General features: G+C 41.2%; 1 protein-coding gene across 6 annotated transcripts in view; it reads left to right on the top strand.

Annotated features, from left to right (window-relative positions):
* The window catches only part of FYN (FYN proto-oncogene, Src family tyrosine kinase), a 201,851-nt gene that overhangs the window by 72,085 nt on the left and 112,438 nt on the right, over positions 1 to 17,328 (top strand). For 4 of the 6 annotated variants that reach the window (XM_036024579.1, XM_036024578.1, XM_036024584.1 and 1 more), the window contains one exon: positions 16,306 to 16,374. The exons of the other annotated variants lie outside the window; for them this stretch is intronic. The gene's annotated coding sequence lies outside the window, so the exon portion shown is untranslated. The remainder of the gene's footprint in view (positions 1 to 16,305; positions 16,375 to 17,328) is intronic. 6 annotated transcript variants of the gene reach the window in all.

Genomic DNA, 17,328 nt, shown 5'->3' with positions numbered 1-17,328 from the left:
GCAATTACTGAATATATCATAGCGCACTCATGTTCTTTGGAATAAACCACAGTCGCCACATGCACAGTATTAAACACTGACCCCCACCCAAAACCCTGGGTTGGAAATTGCAAGCTGCAAGCTCTGTCCCTATGTGTAGGCAATGCAGGTGGTGGAGATTTCACCCATGGCTACCACTCTTGCATAGGCCCATTGGGGGCATTCGGGACACAGCAATAACAAGGGTGTTGAAGATGTGGGAGCAATGGGAAGGGGACCATATCTGTTGTCACCCGCAAGACAGAAAAAAGTAAATAGAAGTGTTGGTTTCACCTGAGCCACATGTGCCCTAGCTATGTGGCTATTGACAGGTAACTGCTGAAATGAAGATTTTGAGTGGTAGGGGGAATTTAGTCCTGATCACTGTAAAGCTGTCAGAACACTCCATTTACTATTCCTTACTATGGTTCAAAGGCCACAAAGAATCTGAAGATGTTGTAGCAACAGCTGGAAAATACCCTTAACCTTTCATGTAAAATGTGAACGCTAGGAGTTAGAGCTGCACCTTCTGTCTCAGTCTGTGTATTTCTCAAGTGCTTATTTATTCACCTTAGTAGCCAGTAAAAGGGAACTTCTGTCCTAAATGTGCTCAACGTTTAGCTCTGTGTGTTCCCCTCACTTCTTCCAGCTCTCCTCTGCCTCCTCTTCTCTCTCTAATTGAGGGCACTGGTTTACACAGATGTCCTCAATGTTTGGAAAACGAGCTCAGTTTGGCGGGGAAGAGAAGTTTTCGTATTTATGTCTGAGTGGGACACAGTGGTCGGCGTCCTCTCAGTGTCCTTTAGTCTTTCTTAGGAATATTAAACTTCATAACTTAGCTTAACGTTTGTTTGTTTGTTTTTAAATGTTCTTTTTTAAAAATCACTTTTCCTAAAAGAGAGAAGTGGGGAAACTTAATTCTATTAGATTTTTGAAGTACTGATTATAATTGAATTATTTCCCTAAAGACTGGCAGCATCTCACCCAGTTTTGTCCTTGGAATATTATCTAACCTTGTGAGAACTTTGAGTTCCCTCTGCTCCTGCCCGAGGTTGGGAAACAGGTATTCATTTCTGTAATCGTTAATTTGGATATTCTAAGGAAGAAAAATACAGAATATCCCTGTAATCACTGAACTTCATCCCTACCCTTTTACTTTTTCTTAAAGAACACACAATTTTCTAAGGAAGGAAGCAACACTGGTGATTAACAGGTAGAATCCATCTGGTCCTGAAGAGATTAAACAAGCCCAGAATGCTTTTCACTTATTCTTCACCACAGTGCTGCAAACTGGGTCAGGATTATCCTTGTTTTACAAATGAGGCAGCTGGAGCTGGAAAGGTGAGGCCAGCCTTTCTCTGGGCCACAGATGCAGGCAGGGTCAGCGCCCAGATGAGGCTGGAGTGTTGAAGGTGGGGCTGCACAGACCTTGCTAGAATCAAGGTGCATAGGTCCAGTGTCAGCCAATGGGTCATTTGTTCCTGGAGACCCACTTTAACTCCTCAATACCTAGCAGAGTACTTGGAGCGTGACAGGCACTGAGTAAATGTTTGTTGAATAAATGTATTGTCAAAAGCCAAAGAATTCATTATAATTCATCATCTCATCCTGGGGAACCACCCTAGCCATCACCACAGCTATTTTGAAATCTCTTCGCTGGTGAGTTTAGAATATATATTTTAGTAACATTATCAGAATTTGTCCCACATGCCAGTGTGGTCAAAGGCCTCTGGCAAGTCAAAGATGCACAGTGGAAATGCACTATATGCACACTATCCTTTGATTTAAACATATTTTATATGGTTTTTATTTTTTCCTGACTGGAAAATACTCACTCATTGTAGAATATTTGGTGAGCTACAAAGAAGATAATAAAAATAGCTCTTAATCACACCATATTGAAATAGCAATGTTAAGATGTATTTATTTTCCTTCTTTTGTGTGGGAGATGTGTATCATATGTGGGTATATATGGTCTTGATCCTGCTTCTTTCATTGAATATTAAATTGTGATCATTTTAAATTAATTAAATGGTGAATCTGGAGTTTTCCATTGTATAAGTAGACATAATTTGAGCATTCGCCTTGCTGTCACTGTGCAATTGAATGTTCTCATGTTTGATATCATAAATAGCACACGGTAAGCATTCTAGTATCAGATATTTTCTCCCTTCCCTCATTATTTCTGGACGAAAGAATTAATAGACTCAAGTAGGGAAAAGATTGAATTTCTATACATGAAAAATTTTAAATAGGAGTAAAAGCAAAGAAACCTAGAATCACTTTTGAATTATTAGAATATATTACAACATATTAGAATTCTTAACACTCTGTGCCCTGCTTTCCTTCCATTGAGCCTAATTTTTTTACTCTTCATGACCAGACACTGATTCTGATTTCTTAAACCATTGTACTGTATCTCATTTGATTTAGCTAAAATTCGTCCAGTTAAGTGAACAGTTCTTTGCTCACATCCTTGACACCATTCAGTAATATGTCCTCCTTCACTGGGACTTCCCAAGGTGTGTCTGACTCTTGTCATTACACCTGACTCATAAGTCCCTGCGTAACCTCCGTACATGTCTCTTGGAAGAAAACTTAAAAATACATAAATTCAAACTCTGCACCGTGCCAAGCACTGAGTGGGATATTTAAAGTATGACATGCTGTTGCCATAGAAGAACTTCCAGCCAACTGAGAGATAAGACATGCCCACATGATAAGTAAACCTGGATGTAAGAGATGTTAAATAAAACTACTGGAATTTCTATTTGGTAAACCTTACTCACCGTCCTCTATTTTCTACAGTTTCCAATTTCATTAGCCCATGCTTTCAACATACCTGAATCTTACTTCTCATTGCATTTCCTATGGGGTCATTTCAGTCAACATTATGGTTATTATCATAAGGTTTTACCCAGATGGTCACCATGGTGGCAAGGTCTTTGTCTGTTTTCCTCACTATTGTATCCTTAGCCCTCAGAACAGGGCTTGGCATATAGTATGGGCTCAGTCAGGGGATGTACGATTTAGTGGATGTATTGCATTTTTCTTTAAGTGGAGACTACCGGCTAATATTTATATCCTTAAGTTGACAATACTTACAGTTAGTTCGGAGGAGGGGCTGTGGTGGGCAAGAGCTGTAGTTCAAATGTCAGACAAATGGGGGCTCAAATATTGGATCTGCAGTTTTCCAGATCTGTAATCTTGGGCACGTTAATTAATTTCTTCTAGACAGATTTTTCAGCTGAAAAATGTGGATAACAGAACCTATTCTGTTGGGTTATAAGGATGAAGTGAGGTCATTTATAAAGCTTAGCGTAGTACCTGGTACATAGTAAGTATTCAGTAATGTCAGCTATTATTTATAAATGTTTTTCCCTTTCCTTTGATCCCTTCATATTATCAAACTACAGCCTATTCTCAGGGATGTAGAAATACTCATGATGAGGAATAATATACAGGCTTTGGAGGCAGACCTGGCTCTGCCTCTGCCTGGCTTAGCACTTCGGTTTCTTTATCAGCGGAATATATATAACATTATCCAAGCATAGGGCTACTATGAGCACTCAATAAGATACTGTGTATATAGTGCCTATACTGTATTTAATAAGTGCTCTTTTGTCTTGGTTCAATTTTTGTATACCCCTCTGTGATTGTGCAACCAAGTATCTATGTCTCTTTCCAGTGCAGCATTCTTCAGTTTATTTTGATGTAACACACAGAATTCCATACACTTTTATCACAACCATATCACACACATTTGTGATTTAAAAAATTTTTTTCACCAAATAATATTATATATGATACCTGTATTAATTTGCTGGGGCTGCCATAACACGTACTACAGACTGAGTGTCTTTAAACAACAGAAATTTATTTTTTTTATAATTCTGGAGACTAGAAGTCCAGGATCAAGCTGTCACCAGGGTTGATTTCTTTTGAGGCCTCTCTCCTTGACTCGGAGACGGGTCTTTTCCCTTGGTTCTCACATGGTCTCTCCTCTGCACTGGTCCTGTTTTCCTCCTCTTACAAGGACTGAAGTCGTATTGGATCAGGGCCCACTCTAAAACTTCATTTTACCTTAATTGCTTCTTTAAGGCCCTATCTCCAAATAGTAACATTCTGAAGACTGGGGGTTAGGGCTTCAACATATGTGCGAGGGGCATAATTCAGTCCAAAAGAATCCCCTCGGTGTTTTTCTCTGTTACTTCATTATAGAAAATGCTGGACACAACCACCTGAGGTTGGCTTTTGCAATTGACTAAATTGATTACCAGGCCATACACTGAAAGGCACTGCTCTTGTAGGTTGTGTTGGTTTACCAGGTTAGTGTCAATTGACATCAGCCTGAGGACTTGCCTTTGACACATTCTATGTAGAGATAGCCCCAGAAGCTCAAACATGTAAGGCAGAGTAAGGAAATCAGAGTGGATAGCCCTCTGCAAACACATAGCAACTTTATCTGAATTCAGGGGTCAGCAAACTTTCTCTCGAAATGGCTGGAAAATGAGGCTATTGTATGGCTTTGCGGGCCACACAGCCAGTCTGTGCCCAGGCTGCTCTGTTGTTGCATCATAACAGCAGCCAGAGACGATGTGCAGACTCATGGGTGTGACTGTTCCCATACAACTTCATTTATGGGCACTGACACTTGAATGTCTTATAGTTTTCTCATGTCATGAGATGTTCTTTTGATTCCTTTTTGAACCATTTCAACATGTAAAAGTCATTCTTAGTGATTGGGCTGTGCAAAGACAGGCGGTGGGCCAGCTCTGACCCAGGGGCTGTGGTTCACCCTGTCCTGCCCAGATGGAGAAAAGGCTCTCAAAGAATTGGCCCAGATGATATCATGTTTGACTCTTATGATTTATCTATATTTTCAGGTGGAAAATCTTGGTGGCCACTCATAATAAAATTTATTTACAATTCAAATATTATTTTCTTACCAGAGGGAACTTCCTTCTTAAATGACCCACAAAATCATTGTCAGATGGTAAATTTAGGAGTAGAATTAGCATCAGAAAGTCTGCACAAAAACAACAGAGTTTGAATCTAAGGGATCCCCTTTGGCAACTTAATGTTCAGGGAAATGGAGTGGCCAGAGAAAGAGCAGCTCATCTCCAGGGCCCGTCCCCCATGCTTTGCTCTCAGGGGGAGGGCGAGTGAGGCTTCCTTCATGGGAACCCCACATCCTTCACAATCCCCTCACCCACAATTCCTTTCCCACCTCAGAACGCAGGCCAAGGTGGGACTGGCCCTCTCTCACTTCCTTCAGGGGCTGCCTGCCATCCAGGTTGCTGTATAAGGGCCCAGATCAATCTTCCCAATAGAACACAGTGGGTCCAATAGAACACAGTGATCTGAGAGAGCCAGAATCTGTTCTATAGTTTCTGCACTCCATGGGATTAGCTTCGATGGTCAGTGGACCAGTTGTGTGGAGCACATTTCTAATGATGATGGGCTCACCTCCGCACAGACTCGGACCAGAAGCGGGAAAGGGCCTCTAGTATAGGCAGAGGTCCAGCTGCCCCCAAGATTGAGGAACAGACTTTTCTCTCTACCAGTGTGACGCTGGGCCCTGAGGTCGGTCAGGACTCCATCTCATGACTGTGTGTATTCCACAGCGGGAGTCTGAAGGGGACAGAACTCAACAAAGGTAGACCTGGTGTTCTGGGAGTTATTTTCCATGCTTCAGACAGCCAGGTGGAACTATACGTTTATCCACAGCAAGGCTGCAGAGGCAAGCTGAACTGCTTATTGTTTCTAGGAATGAGACTGGAAGGGAAATCCTGAGTGCCTACTGGGTACCACGCGAAGAAAATGCCGTTACCCCCAGGGCTTTTCAGTCTCTGGATGCGGCAGGCCCTATGGAACTTCTTACATTGACACGAAAAGAAATGGGCTTCAATATCCAAATTTCCACTTTAAAAAAGCCAATAAGATAAAATGAAAATGATTTGTGTTATTTTATTTCGAAACTGTTTGCTTCATCCTGTCCTAACATTTCATAATAAAATAGCTTTGGCATGACAGTCATCTTGAGTGAATAAAAAACACAATTAAATGAAATGGCACTTTTAAGCTTTTAGCAAAGCAAATTTTTGAATTATCTTGCTTAGATTAAATTGCTGTGCTCTCTTGCTTTCAATTCTTGTAAGAGCTTTGTTTTGTCTCTGGTTTCACTGCATTAACCACTGAGATGTTTTTTTTAATTGAAGTATAACATTCATACAGAAAAGAAAACATTGTTAAGTGCACTAATAATGAATTTTTACAAAGTGAGTACTCCCCCGTAACCAGCAGCCAGATGAGAAAAGAACATCACCCAAACACCAGAAGGGCCTTAGACCCCTTTCCAGTCCCTAACCACCCCCACTCCCACGAAAGGGAGCATGACTTCTAATGCACGTTGGTTATGTCTAGCTTTATAAGTTCAGTCATAAGTATGTATATATATTCTTGTTTCTCTTTATATTTGGGAAATGAATCTATGTTATTATGAGCTTCAATTTACCCATTTTCGTTGCTGTGTAATATATTGTATAACTAGACCAAAATTTATCTAACCCTTCTATTGTACGTGGGCTTTTGGGTCATTTCCAGTTTGGTCTATTACAGGTAGAATGACTAGGAACATTCTTGTACATGTCAGTGGTGAGCATCTGCAACTTTTCTGTAGGATAGATTTCTTGATGGTGAGATCCTGGGTCTTTATCAATTTATACTCTCACCAGCGCTATATGAGAGTTCCAGTTGCTCCATAACCTTACCAACACTGTGGGTTTTGTCTCTGTCATTTTAGCTAATCTGGTAGGTGTGTATTGACAGTGCATTGTGATTTTAACTTACTTTTCTTTTTTAAAACATTTTTTATTGTATTTATTTATTATTTTTAGAGAGAGGATAAGGGAGGGAAAAAGAGAAGGCAAGAAACATCAATATGTAGTTGCCTCTTCTGCTCCCCCTACTGTGTATCTGGTTAGCAACTCATGCATGTGCCTTCACTGGGAATCGAACCCGCAACCCTTTGGGTCACAGGCCGGCACTCAATCCACTGACCCACACCAGCCAGGGCTTAACTTACTTTTCTTTGATGGCCAGGCTAGAGCATCTTTTCCTGTATTTATTGGGCATTTGGATTTCCTTTATTGAGAAATTTCTTATCAAGTTTTTGCCCATTTCTTTTTTAGATTGTCTGCCTAAATTTACCTTAAGGATTTGTAAGAGATTTTTCTGGATATATGTATTGCAATTATTTTCTCCACGATGTGGCCTACCTTTTGGTTCTATTGATAACATTTGATACAGACATTCTTAACTTCCTTCATGATTAACATTTTCTTGTGTTCAGTTATTTAAAAATATTTTTGCAAGGTATGCAGCTACTCTGTACGTTTTCTTGTAAAAGTATTATTATTTTACTTTTCACATTTAGTTCTATCATGCAGGTGGAACTGAGTTTTTTGCATAGTGAAGATACAGATTAAGATTCATTTCTTAGGGTTGCTATAACAAAGTACCCAAAACTGGGTGGCTTAAAACAAAAGAAATTTAGTTCCTCACAGTTCTGGAGGCTGAAAGTCCAAAATCAAGGTGTCAGCAGGGACATGCTCCCCCTGAAGGCTCTAGAGAAGAGGCCTTCCCTGCCCCTTCCAGCTTTAGGTGGTAGCTGGCAATCCTTGGTGTTCCTTGCAGCTGCATTGCTCTCATCTCCGCCTCCATTGTCACGTGGCCTTCTTCCCCTCATGCCTCTCTGTGTCTAGATTTGCTACTTATTATAAGGAGGTGTCACATGGGTCTTAGGGCTCACCCTAATCCACTGTAACCTCATTTTAACTAAGGACCTCTGCAATGACCCTGTTTCCAAATAAAGTCACATTCTGAGGTACTTGGGAGTTAAGACTTCTATGTATGTTTTGGAGGGACATAGTTCAACCAACAACACCCAGTGAACTTCAGTGCCATCTGTCGCAAATTAGGTGACTATCTCTCTGGGTCAATTTTGGACCTTTTGTTCTATTGGTCTATTTGTCTATTATGGCACAAATATACTGTCTTAAGGACTATCATTTTATAGTGAATCTTGATATTTGATAGAGTAAGTCTTCCAGCTTTGTTCTTATTCTTCAAGATTATATTGACTTTTGGCATTTTGAATTTCCATATAAAGTTTAAAATTTGCTTGTTGATTTCCCAAAGGAGGAAGGACTATTTTTTTAATTGAAATTGCATTGAAGATGCAATTTTGGGGAAGAACTGACATCTTAAAAATATTGAGACTTCCATTCCATGTATATAGTATAACCTTCTATTATTTAGGTATTTAATTTCTCTATATAATGGTTTGTAGTTTTCAGTGTAAAGGTCTTACACATCTTTTCTTGGACTTATTCCTATATATTTGATATTTCCTTTATGAAGATTTGTCTGGATGAAATAAAAAGCAGAGGAAGAGAAGAAAAGCCTGTACTGGATTTACTTCTTCACATTATTAAAGAATGCTCTCAGGGTTACCAAGCTTAGCAAGGTGAAGATTTAAGTCGAGGTTTCACTAACTCTAAATAAGAGCTGTGCAAATAAATTAGTTACCTCTTCAAAAATGTGGTTTTTATGAGAGATGAAATCGTTTAAAATATGTGGTCCTTAGAGGTGAATAAAATAAGTCCTTGGCAGAAAAAAGGTAGAAGCGTTAGGTCACTCACATTGCCACATGGAGGACCCACACACAGGCTGGAAGAGATGTTAAGGATGAGGTGCAGGTAAGGGTGGAGGAGGGGACTAGACCTGGAATTTTCAGTGTTCTGAGAACATTACAGTTCCCAGAAGTGTCAAATGGGCTGGGAGGATGGTTGAGGTGGTAGCATTTTGAATCCCTTTTCCCTTGAACCAGAATTGTTAGGTTCACCTTTTATGTTATGTATTGGAATTTAGCATACATGTTTGAAATGCATGCATGTGTGTATATGTGTGTGTGTGCATGTGTGTGTGAATGTGAATACACAGAGTTCTGCACTAATAATAAAAAAGGTTTAAAATTACCAGACTACATATTCTTTAACTTTCCTTTCAGGCCCAGAATTCTGGGATTCTAATATTGTAGCCAACTTGCACACATCATTATTAACCTTAATCTTGGCAGCATTTTGATACTGTGTGCATTTCACGGCCCTTCCCAGGAGCCATTGCAGAGTCTGTTTGGAGGGTCTTGAGAGTGGTAATCAGGTTGGAAGAGCACACAGGGATTTATACAGCAGTTGCACCTGCATCATAACGAAGCAGCATTTCTATTCAGACTCTGGATTTGCAGATCCCTAGAAATAGCTTCATTTATAAGGGCAAGTCAGAAATAATTCAAGTATACTACAGAAGCAGAGTTTCTGTTTTATTTTACCTGCTATGTAAGTGATGTGATCACTTGACAGCAACTCACTCCCAGAAAGAAAAGAAAGATATGATTATAAATATACACTTTGTTCTTATATATAGAAGCAGAACCTTTTCTTTTTCCTCCTGACAGTCAATGAATTATTCTAATGGAATTTACTTCATTTATTTCTTCCTCAAATAAACTGGGCACCTCGGCCTAACAGTTTAAACATTATTATTATTATTATTAAGAAAAATCGTATCACTCCTCCTCCTCTTTGGGGTTCATGGAGATTGTGTGAAACAATGAGAGCCTTAAAATCCCACCCTACCCCTCCAGTCACCAGTTTGCATGACCAGCTCCTTGTGTCATTGAGCCCCAAATGTATATGTCTCTAGTCTGCCTTTAAAGCCAGCCTCTTGGGCAGAGGTAGGCTCATTTGCTGGTTTGGTGGTACCTTACTCTTGGTGAGCCTCTTATTCCCTCTTGTCCTGGCAGTCACTGATGAGACAGGATCAGCCAGCCTTTTGCAGTTTGACCTTCCTACGCCCTTATTCCATGGTCAGTAATTCCTTCTGCTGGCTGAGTGCTTTCTATGCTTGTCTCTTTGTGTCCGTCTGTCTTTCTTCTCTTCTGCTCTTTACTCCACCTCTAGCAAATAGTAAAGGAAATAACAACCACAAACTTGCTTGATTTTCCCCAACTTGTTGGAGTGAAGCCAGAAGGATTAGGGTCCCTATGGGCAAGGGAAGCAGATGGGTCAGTGATGCTCCTCAGAGCCTTCCACCCTCTCCCCCATGGGGAGGGAAGGTCAAAGTAAGTCACATAGTAGGTTTGGTTTCCTAGGGAACGCTGTGTTTTCTGGTTCCCATCCTTCTTCCTTGCAATTGGGCTTTGCTTATGCGTTTCCTTGTTTAATGCATTATCCCACCACTTGGAACACTTTAATTTTTCAGACAATTTACTTTGGCCATGCAGAGAATATTGTAGCATAAAAGGAGTCAGAACTGTACTTTAAATCAATTATTATTTTTTACACAAGCTTCCCAGCTTGTACCTTACATTGCACCAAACAGCCATAGCCACAGGAAAGCTGTGGAGGAGAGGGGAAGTCATTCTCCCTGCCCTCACCCCCACATTCTCTGCTTTTGAAAATAAGACTCAGCAAAGACTCACACAGCTGTTTCCTAGCAAGTGGGCCTGCAGGTGTGTGCTGGTTTGTCTGCAGCCCACACGGGCTAGGGCAAGACTTGGAATCCCCATTACAAACCTTGAACAATTTGACTGAATGCAGCAGAATGACTAGAAGTGCCTCCTCTGTGCAAGGTGTCGATAGTTAGAAGATTAATGTAGTTTCCTGCCCTCAAGGAGCTGGCTCTTTCACTTGAAGCAGATGGTGTTGTAAGTTCTATTGTAGAGATATAAATAGAGTGAGATTAATTCCAATGGAGGAAATTGGGCAAGAACTTTAGGGATTTATGTTCGAGTTGGGTGTGAGGGACAGCTTGGTTCTCCATTCTTGCAGGAGGAGGTAAGAGCACATTAGAGGGAAGAAACAGGGCAGGGGAAGGCCGGGAGGCGGGACAAGTGCTGGGAACAGTGGGTGCTTCAGTAAGGCTGGCTGAGGGAGAAAGAGGAAATGGAAATGAGGCTGAGATGGGTTTAGAATGATGGTGGGTGTCTCTGAGTACGAAGCTGAAGAGTGTGAGTTTGTGTAAGTCGCTGGTTTTTGTAGCAGTGTCACCAAGCCCTGAGGTTCCCAGAAGGCGACTCAAAGGCACTGCGAGGGTGGAGGTCCAGAACAGCTCATCTGTTCTCCACTTTTGTGTACTAGGGTATTATCTTTCTTTTAAAGAGGGCTCCACTTTTTTAAAAAATTGAAACCCTTTGGTATATGCCAAAGAGAGCCATTCATTTGTCCAATTAGTCAGTCAACAATTATTATTGGGTGTCTCCTACATACCTAGACCTATACTAGGTTTTGCTGAAAAAGATAATATTCACTCCATGATAGTATATTCTTCATCGAGCCAACACAACAAACCCATCCCCAAAATATCCTGTTGTAGCTAAGAAGCTGTGACACACTAAAGAGGTAATGTCCATGTAGACACCCCGTTTTCCTCAACTACATCACTCCTGTATATGAGGCAAAATTACAATGAAGCCATATATGGTTTTATATAACAGCAGGTCTACTTGGTTTCCTTAGAAAGGTTTTTTGGTTTTGTTTTTTTTTTAGATTTTATTTATTTATTTATTTATTTATTTATTTATTTATTTATTTTAGAGAGGGAAGGGAGAGAGAAAGAGAGAGAGAGAGAAACATCAATGTGTGGTTGCTGGGGGTCATGGCCTGCAACCCAGGCATGTCTCCTGACTGAGAATCGAACCTGCGACACTTTGGTTCACAGCCCGTGCTCAATCCACTGAGCTACGCCAGCCAGGGTAGAAAGGTTTTTAATAAATGCTAGTAATGTGCAAAAATGGTATGGGCGGCTACCTGGGCTGCTAGCCTCTCGAATCTTTTTCCACACCAGCTGACTCACTCACTCTCTTTCTCTCTCTATGTCTCTCTCCCCCCCCCCCCGCCCCCCCACCATCTCTTTCTCTCTCTTTCCTTTTCCCCAAGTTTTTGGAGTGGATCCAGGAGCAGGTTCTGAGAGCCTCAAGCTTTTTGGTTTTTACCCTTCAGTAATTATATGCCACAGGTTGCCTTCCCTGTTAGAGTCTGAGGCTAGGCAATTAGTCTCCCATTGTCCTTGCAGGAAATGACACCCATGTGACTTCTGGGGAAGGCAACTGTTGATCACTTTGATTAAAATAATTTGGAAAGGGTTCAGCACTTCCTCTGGTTGATAATTTAGACTGGCTAATTTAGAAAGCTTTTGGAAATGGGCAAAGCGAACAATGGATGTAAGAACCAGAAACACTACTAGGTCAGTTCCCCCAACAAAATGAGTCTCTGAACTGTTCCTCTGGTCTCTCAGTGCACTGACTTGTCTGGACTCTAGCATGTGGTTGAACCTGGTGGCTGGGTCATGTTCCTTTTATAATGCTTTATTTAGGGATGTTTTCTATCTGCAGATAATTGAAAACCCAACTCTAAGAGCTCTGAATAATAAGAAGCTTATTGGCAGTTCCATGATTCCACAGACTTCAGGGTTGACCTAATGCAATCACCCCCGCTCTGCTTCCCTGTGTTCTGTCTTTGCCCTTCTTTCTGGGCCAGTTTTGTCTTTAGGTGGGAGCAAGATAGCTATGGAAGTTCTAGGTGTCACATCCCACACAACATTCAGGAGGGAATTTCTCCCAGAAGAATGAGAAGCTCCCCACAAAACCTTCACATCTCATTTTCCTGAATTAGGTCACATGCCAGTTCTTGAACAAATTACTTGGAAGGGGGTTTCCCTTAGATCAGTGCATCTCAAACTTTAGCATGCACACAGATAACCTGGGAATCTTATAAAATAGATTATGATTCAGTAGGTTTGGGGTGGGGCCTCAGCTGAGGCTTCCCAGACGCTCCCAGGTGATGCTGATGTTGCTTGTTGACACACTGGAAAGCCTTAGACTACGTGGGTCCCCACCCTCCAGCTGGGGCTGCCACCCGCCTATGAGACACTGTGATTGAAGGAATATGGGGATCTGTTAGGAAGAAGGAGGAGGAGGGAACGGATCCATGCAGATTGGAATTTATTAGAGATAATTTGTTCCCAGTGTGTAATCAGAATGTTCCCTTTAAACTGGGAGCCACACAATAGTCTATATGTATTAGAAGCAAAAAGTACATGCAGTGCAATCTGTTTTGCATAGGAGCACCTATAAACATTACCTATTTATGAGGGTGTATATATCATAATTCCTGAAACGGAATAAAACAGTCATGCTGCCCTCTACACTATTGTTCATGTATTTATTTTTATTTAGTACCATATAGCTAGTGTGGCTCAAAAGGGATAAATTCAAATGAAATAGATTTAAATGTCCTGAAGAATGAAAAGAGTATGCTAAGTCTAGCCTTTGTTCTGTGAGTGAATATCTCATCAGTCTTGGTTACTAGAATAGGAGAGTACACCCCAATTATCATAAGAGTCACTTGACATGATGTAGGGCTTGAAAAATGTTGCCAGTGGTGAATTTCTGCCAAAACAAATGGTCACAATGCCCTTATGAATGGTTTTGGTGGAGAATATCATTGTGCTCTCTTCATTTGAAAAGGAAGAACTAGTCTGTTATATTTTTGTTTTTCTTGGCAAAGATACACAGGAGTTCTGAGCTTCAGCTATTCAGGAAAAAGACTGCTAAGACTGAAGGACTGGTGTCCATTGTGAGGCTGATCCATTACAGACTCAGTGGAGTTCAGAGTGAACTGTGCAGCCAGGTGTTTAGTGGACCTTCCTGATATGGTCACTTAGGTGGGGTTGCCATCTCCAACCTCATGTGCAAAGAAAACACCACTCAGGAGAGGAGATGGAATTTCACTGCTTCATCTTCTGGAACCACCTGCCCTGGAACCACAGGCTCACATATGTGAGACCAATAGGAAGCCATGGCAACTCTTAACTGGCCTTGCCTGCATGAGCCATGCAGGTACCGGTGCTTAGGAAATCGCCAGCTGTTCTTTGTCTGTGCAAAGGCCCTGAAAGGTTAAGAGATTCTCAGATGGGCTTATGTCAGACAGGCACTCCTTCCGTCCATGGAATGATCGAAGAACTCGTCTGTTCCGCAGAGATCTGTCCATCAGCATGGACTAAGCATTCACTCTCTACAGAGAAAAAGTAAAGGGAGAGAGCATTTTGTTGCCTAATTTCAGTACTTTATACTCTAAATGTGGAATGTTTAGGTGCCCCTTCTATATATTTAGGACCTCCTAAGCTGCCAAAGAGATGTAAGGCAATGTTAATATTAGCCCGAGCCTGTGTAGGATAAGCAAGATTGCACTGCTATTTACTGATTAATTCAAATAGTGCTGACCAAATGCCTTCCTACTGTGCCTGCTGTGAGACAAGACATTATTAGCCATGGGAGGAATTTTTAAAATGGGAAAAGAATAGGACCTTTCCTTATAACTTAAAGACATACAACTTGAAAAATAGGACACAGTAAGTGCATTTAAAGTGTCTATGTCTGCCCTGGCTCATGTGGCTCAGTGGATTGGTTGCCAGCCTGGGAGCCAAAGGGTTGTTCGTTCAATTCCCAGTCAGAGCACATGCCTGGGTTGTGGGCCAGGTCCCCAGTAGGAGGATGTGAGAAGCAACCACACATTGATGTTTCACTCCCTCTCTTTTTCCCTGTCTTCTCCTCTCTAAAAATAAATAAATCTTAAAAAAATAAATTAAGTATTTATGTCAACTAATATAAAATTTAAAAAAATAAAGAGGGGTAAGGTAATCCCAGGGAAAATCAAGATAGAAAGGGCACAAGAGGTTGAACATTAAGCTAGGCTTTAAAGTAGGGATACTTGACCTGGGGTCCATGGATGGAATTCAGCGGGTCGTGAACTTGGATGGGGAAAAAAATCTCTCTTTTCATTAGCTCTTAGCTGAAATCTAACATCTCCTTCAATTGTAGAAATAGCATTAACTGTTCATTGCCAATAGAAATTATGGGTATTTTCATATTATATTGTAGTTAAAGATACCCTGAAATATCATTTATGCTCAACACTACTTCAAAATTAGTCACTATTAGACTTTTACTGAAATTTATTTAAATATTGAAAGGAACACATAATTTTGTTATATATTTTGATAACTATATATCAATACACTTCTTTTTCATTTCCTATGTTAATTTCAAGCATTTAAACACATTATTCAGAGAAACATATCTCTAGATTGTTATGGCACAAAATTAGGTAAAGTGCCCCTGCCTTAGAGAATAGCTGGGCCTCCACCAACACTTAGGGAACAAGAGACATGGCTCAGACAGGACGGGTGACTGGATGCCACAGCATTCGGTGGGACGAGATGGAGACAAAGCTGAGGTGAGCTGGAACCCCAGGCTAAGATTATTTCACAGACAGATTTGTAGGTAATAGGAAGCAGTGGAAGGTGTTTCCACTGAGGCTTTAAGTTGTGTTTAGGAAGGATGCTTTGCAGAACCAGGAGAGTGGGATTGGAAGGGAAGAGGTAGGAGGCCGGAGACCAGTTTCTGCCAGGACTGATGCCAGCCAGAGAGAGTAATGGTGCGAATGGAGAGAAGGCCGTGCCTCTCAGCACGCCTGCAGGACCGGAAGGGCAGGCTCGGGCCAGGGTTTACAGTGAAGGTGAGGGAGCAAGGCCATGGCAGGTTTCAGGACTGAGTGACGAGGAGAATGAACATCACTCTTCACCTTCACTGAGTGCTTACTTAGTGCCAGATGCTGTTTTAAGCCTTTCTCTGTCATTTAATGTCATTAAGTTTAGATCATGTAACCCTCATAACAGCCCTGTGAGGTCAGTATGATGATTCCTATTTTTCAGATAAAATAAAGTCTAGAAAAAAAAAAAGGTCAGAGTTTCACAGCCAGCAGAAGAGAAGGGGATGTGTTACTGAAAGAAATAAGGAAGAGGAATCATTTTGGGGGGGGAAATATTATGAGTTCAACTTTAGATATTTTTGCATTGTTCTCTTGTCTTCAGTTAGTTTAAAGGGCTAAAAAAATCAAATTAAGTATTTATAAGTACAGTTTCTGGCTTATTTTGTTGTCCAGATTTTTATTTATTTATTATCAGTGAGCATTGAGTTAATTTGTGAGTTGGTTTCGTCTTCCTGTGAAAAACAAAGAGGAATCTGGCGGTAAGAGTTTGGTACATTGAGAGGTGCCCCAAACAGGGATGACGTGTGGCATCCGGAGGGGAAACACGCCATATATGCATATATACAGAAAATGACTTCTGCACTGATGCGTCTGTCCTTGTGTTGTTTTCCAGGACCACTCCAGCAGCTGTATTAGAAGACATGTGGCGTGTATAAAGTTTGTGTAGCTGGGGGAAATTTTGGTAAGTGTCCCTGTTCTCTAACACCTTTCTTGTAAAGTGGTGCTCACACAGGGGAGCCATTGTCTTGTTCTGTGCACCTTTGAGTCTACACTAAACGTAGACGAAATGCAGTTTTATAATTAAATACGACATTCGATTGGTGTTTGCTGACAGTAGGACTTTTTTTCTTGTTATTGCTGATGTTATTAAGCAGGATGGGGTTTTCTAAGACTTAAGAAGAAGTCTAGATTTAGAAAGCTGCTGGATGCAGGGTAAAGAATGCCCTCGACAGTTTAGCTTATGTTCTAAGTCAACCATAGAACATGACTAATAAACTTGTGGACCAAAAAAGTAACATAAAATGCAAAGTCAAAAGCAGAGAGCTCCTCATAGCCTCTATGTTGAAATGAGAGAGAAACAGGCAATTAGCGGCTTGGGGAGTGGGAAATTAAAGGGACTTAAGAATCCAGCATGCCTGGGAGCCAGCCTACAAAACAGCGTAACAGTGGCCTAAGAGACCAAGGTCATTTAGTTCAGCAAGCACCCAGAAGTCATTGCTAGCAATAGTAAAAAGGAGAGTCTTTGGGTTTGGGAGACCTGGGTTCAAATTTAAGTTCTACACTTACTGGTTGCTGTTACATAACTTCTCAGAGCCTCAGTTTCCTCATCTGTAAAGTGAGACTTAATACTGTTACCCACCTCATAAGGTGATTGTAAGAATAGAATGAACTGCATTTTCATTTTATAATAGTGCTGCAGCATAACAGATGCTCAATAAAGCAGGTATTCTTGGTAACAGAACAGGCGTGTTTGGAAACTGGACATTTGCCACTGAGGTCAAGCCACTAAAAGGTGCTCATGTCTCCCAGCAGAGGGGTTGCTGGGGATAGGCTGGTTGTGCCCCATCTGCTGTCATGGGGCACTTGACTTGGTCACCACAGTCCCTCCTTCCAGCGCCCACCCCATAACAAGCTG

The sequence above is a fragment of the Phyllostomus discolor genome, chromosome 4, assembly GCF_004126475.2.
Source record: "Phyllostomus discolor isolate MPI-MPIP mPhyDis1 chromosome 4, mPhyDis1.pri.v3, whole genome shotgun sequence".
NCBI lineage: Eukaryota > Metazoa > Chordata > Mammalia > Chiroptera > Phyllostomidae > Phyllostomus > Phyllostomus discolor.
This window is presented reverse-complemented; position numbering and strand designations above follow the sequence as displayed.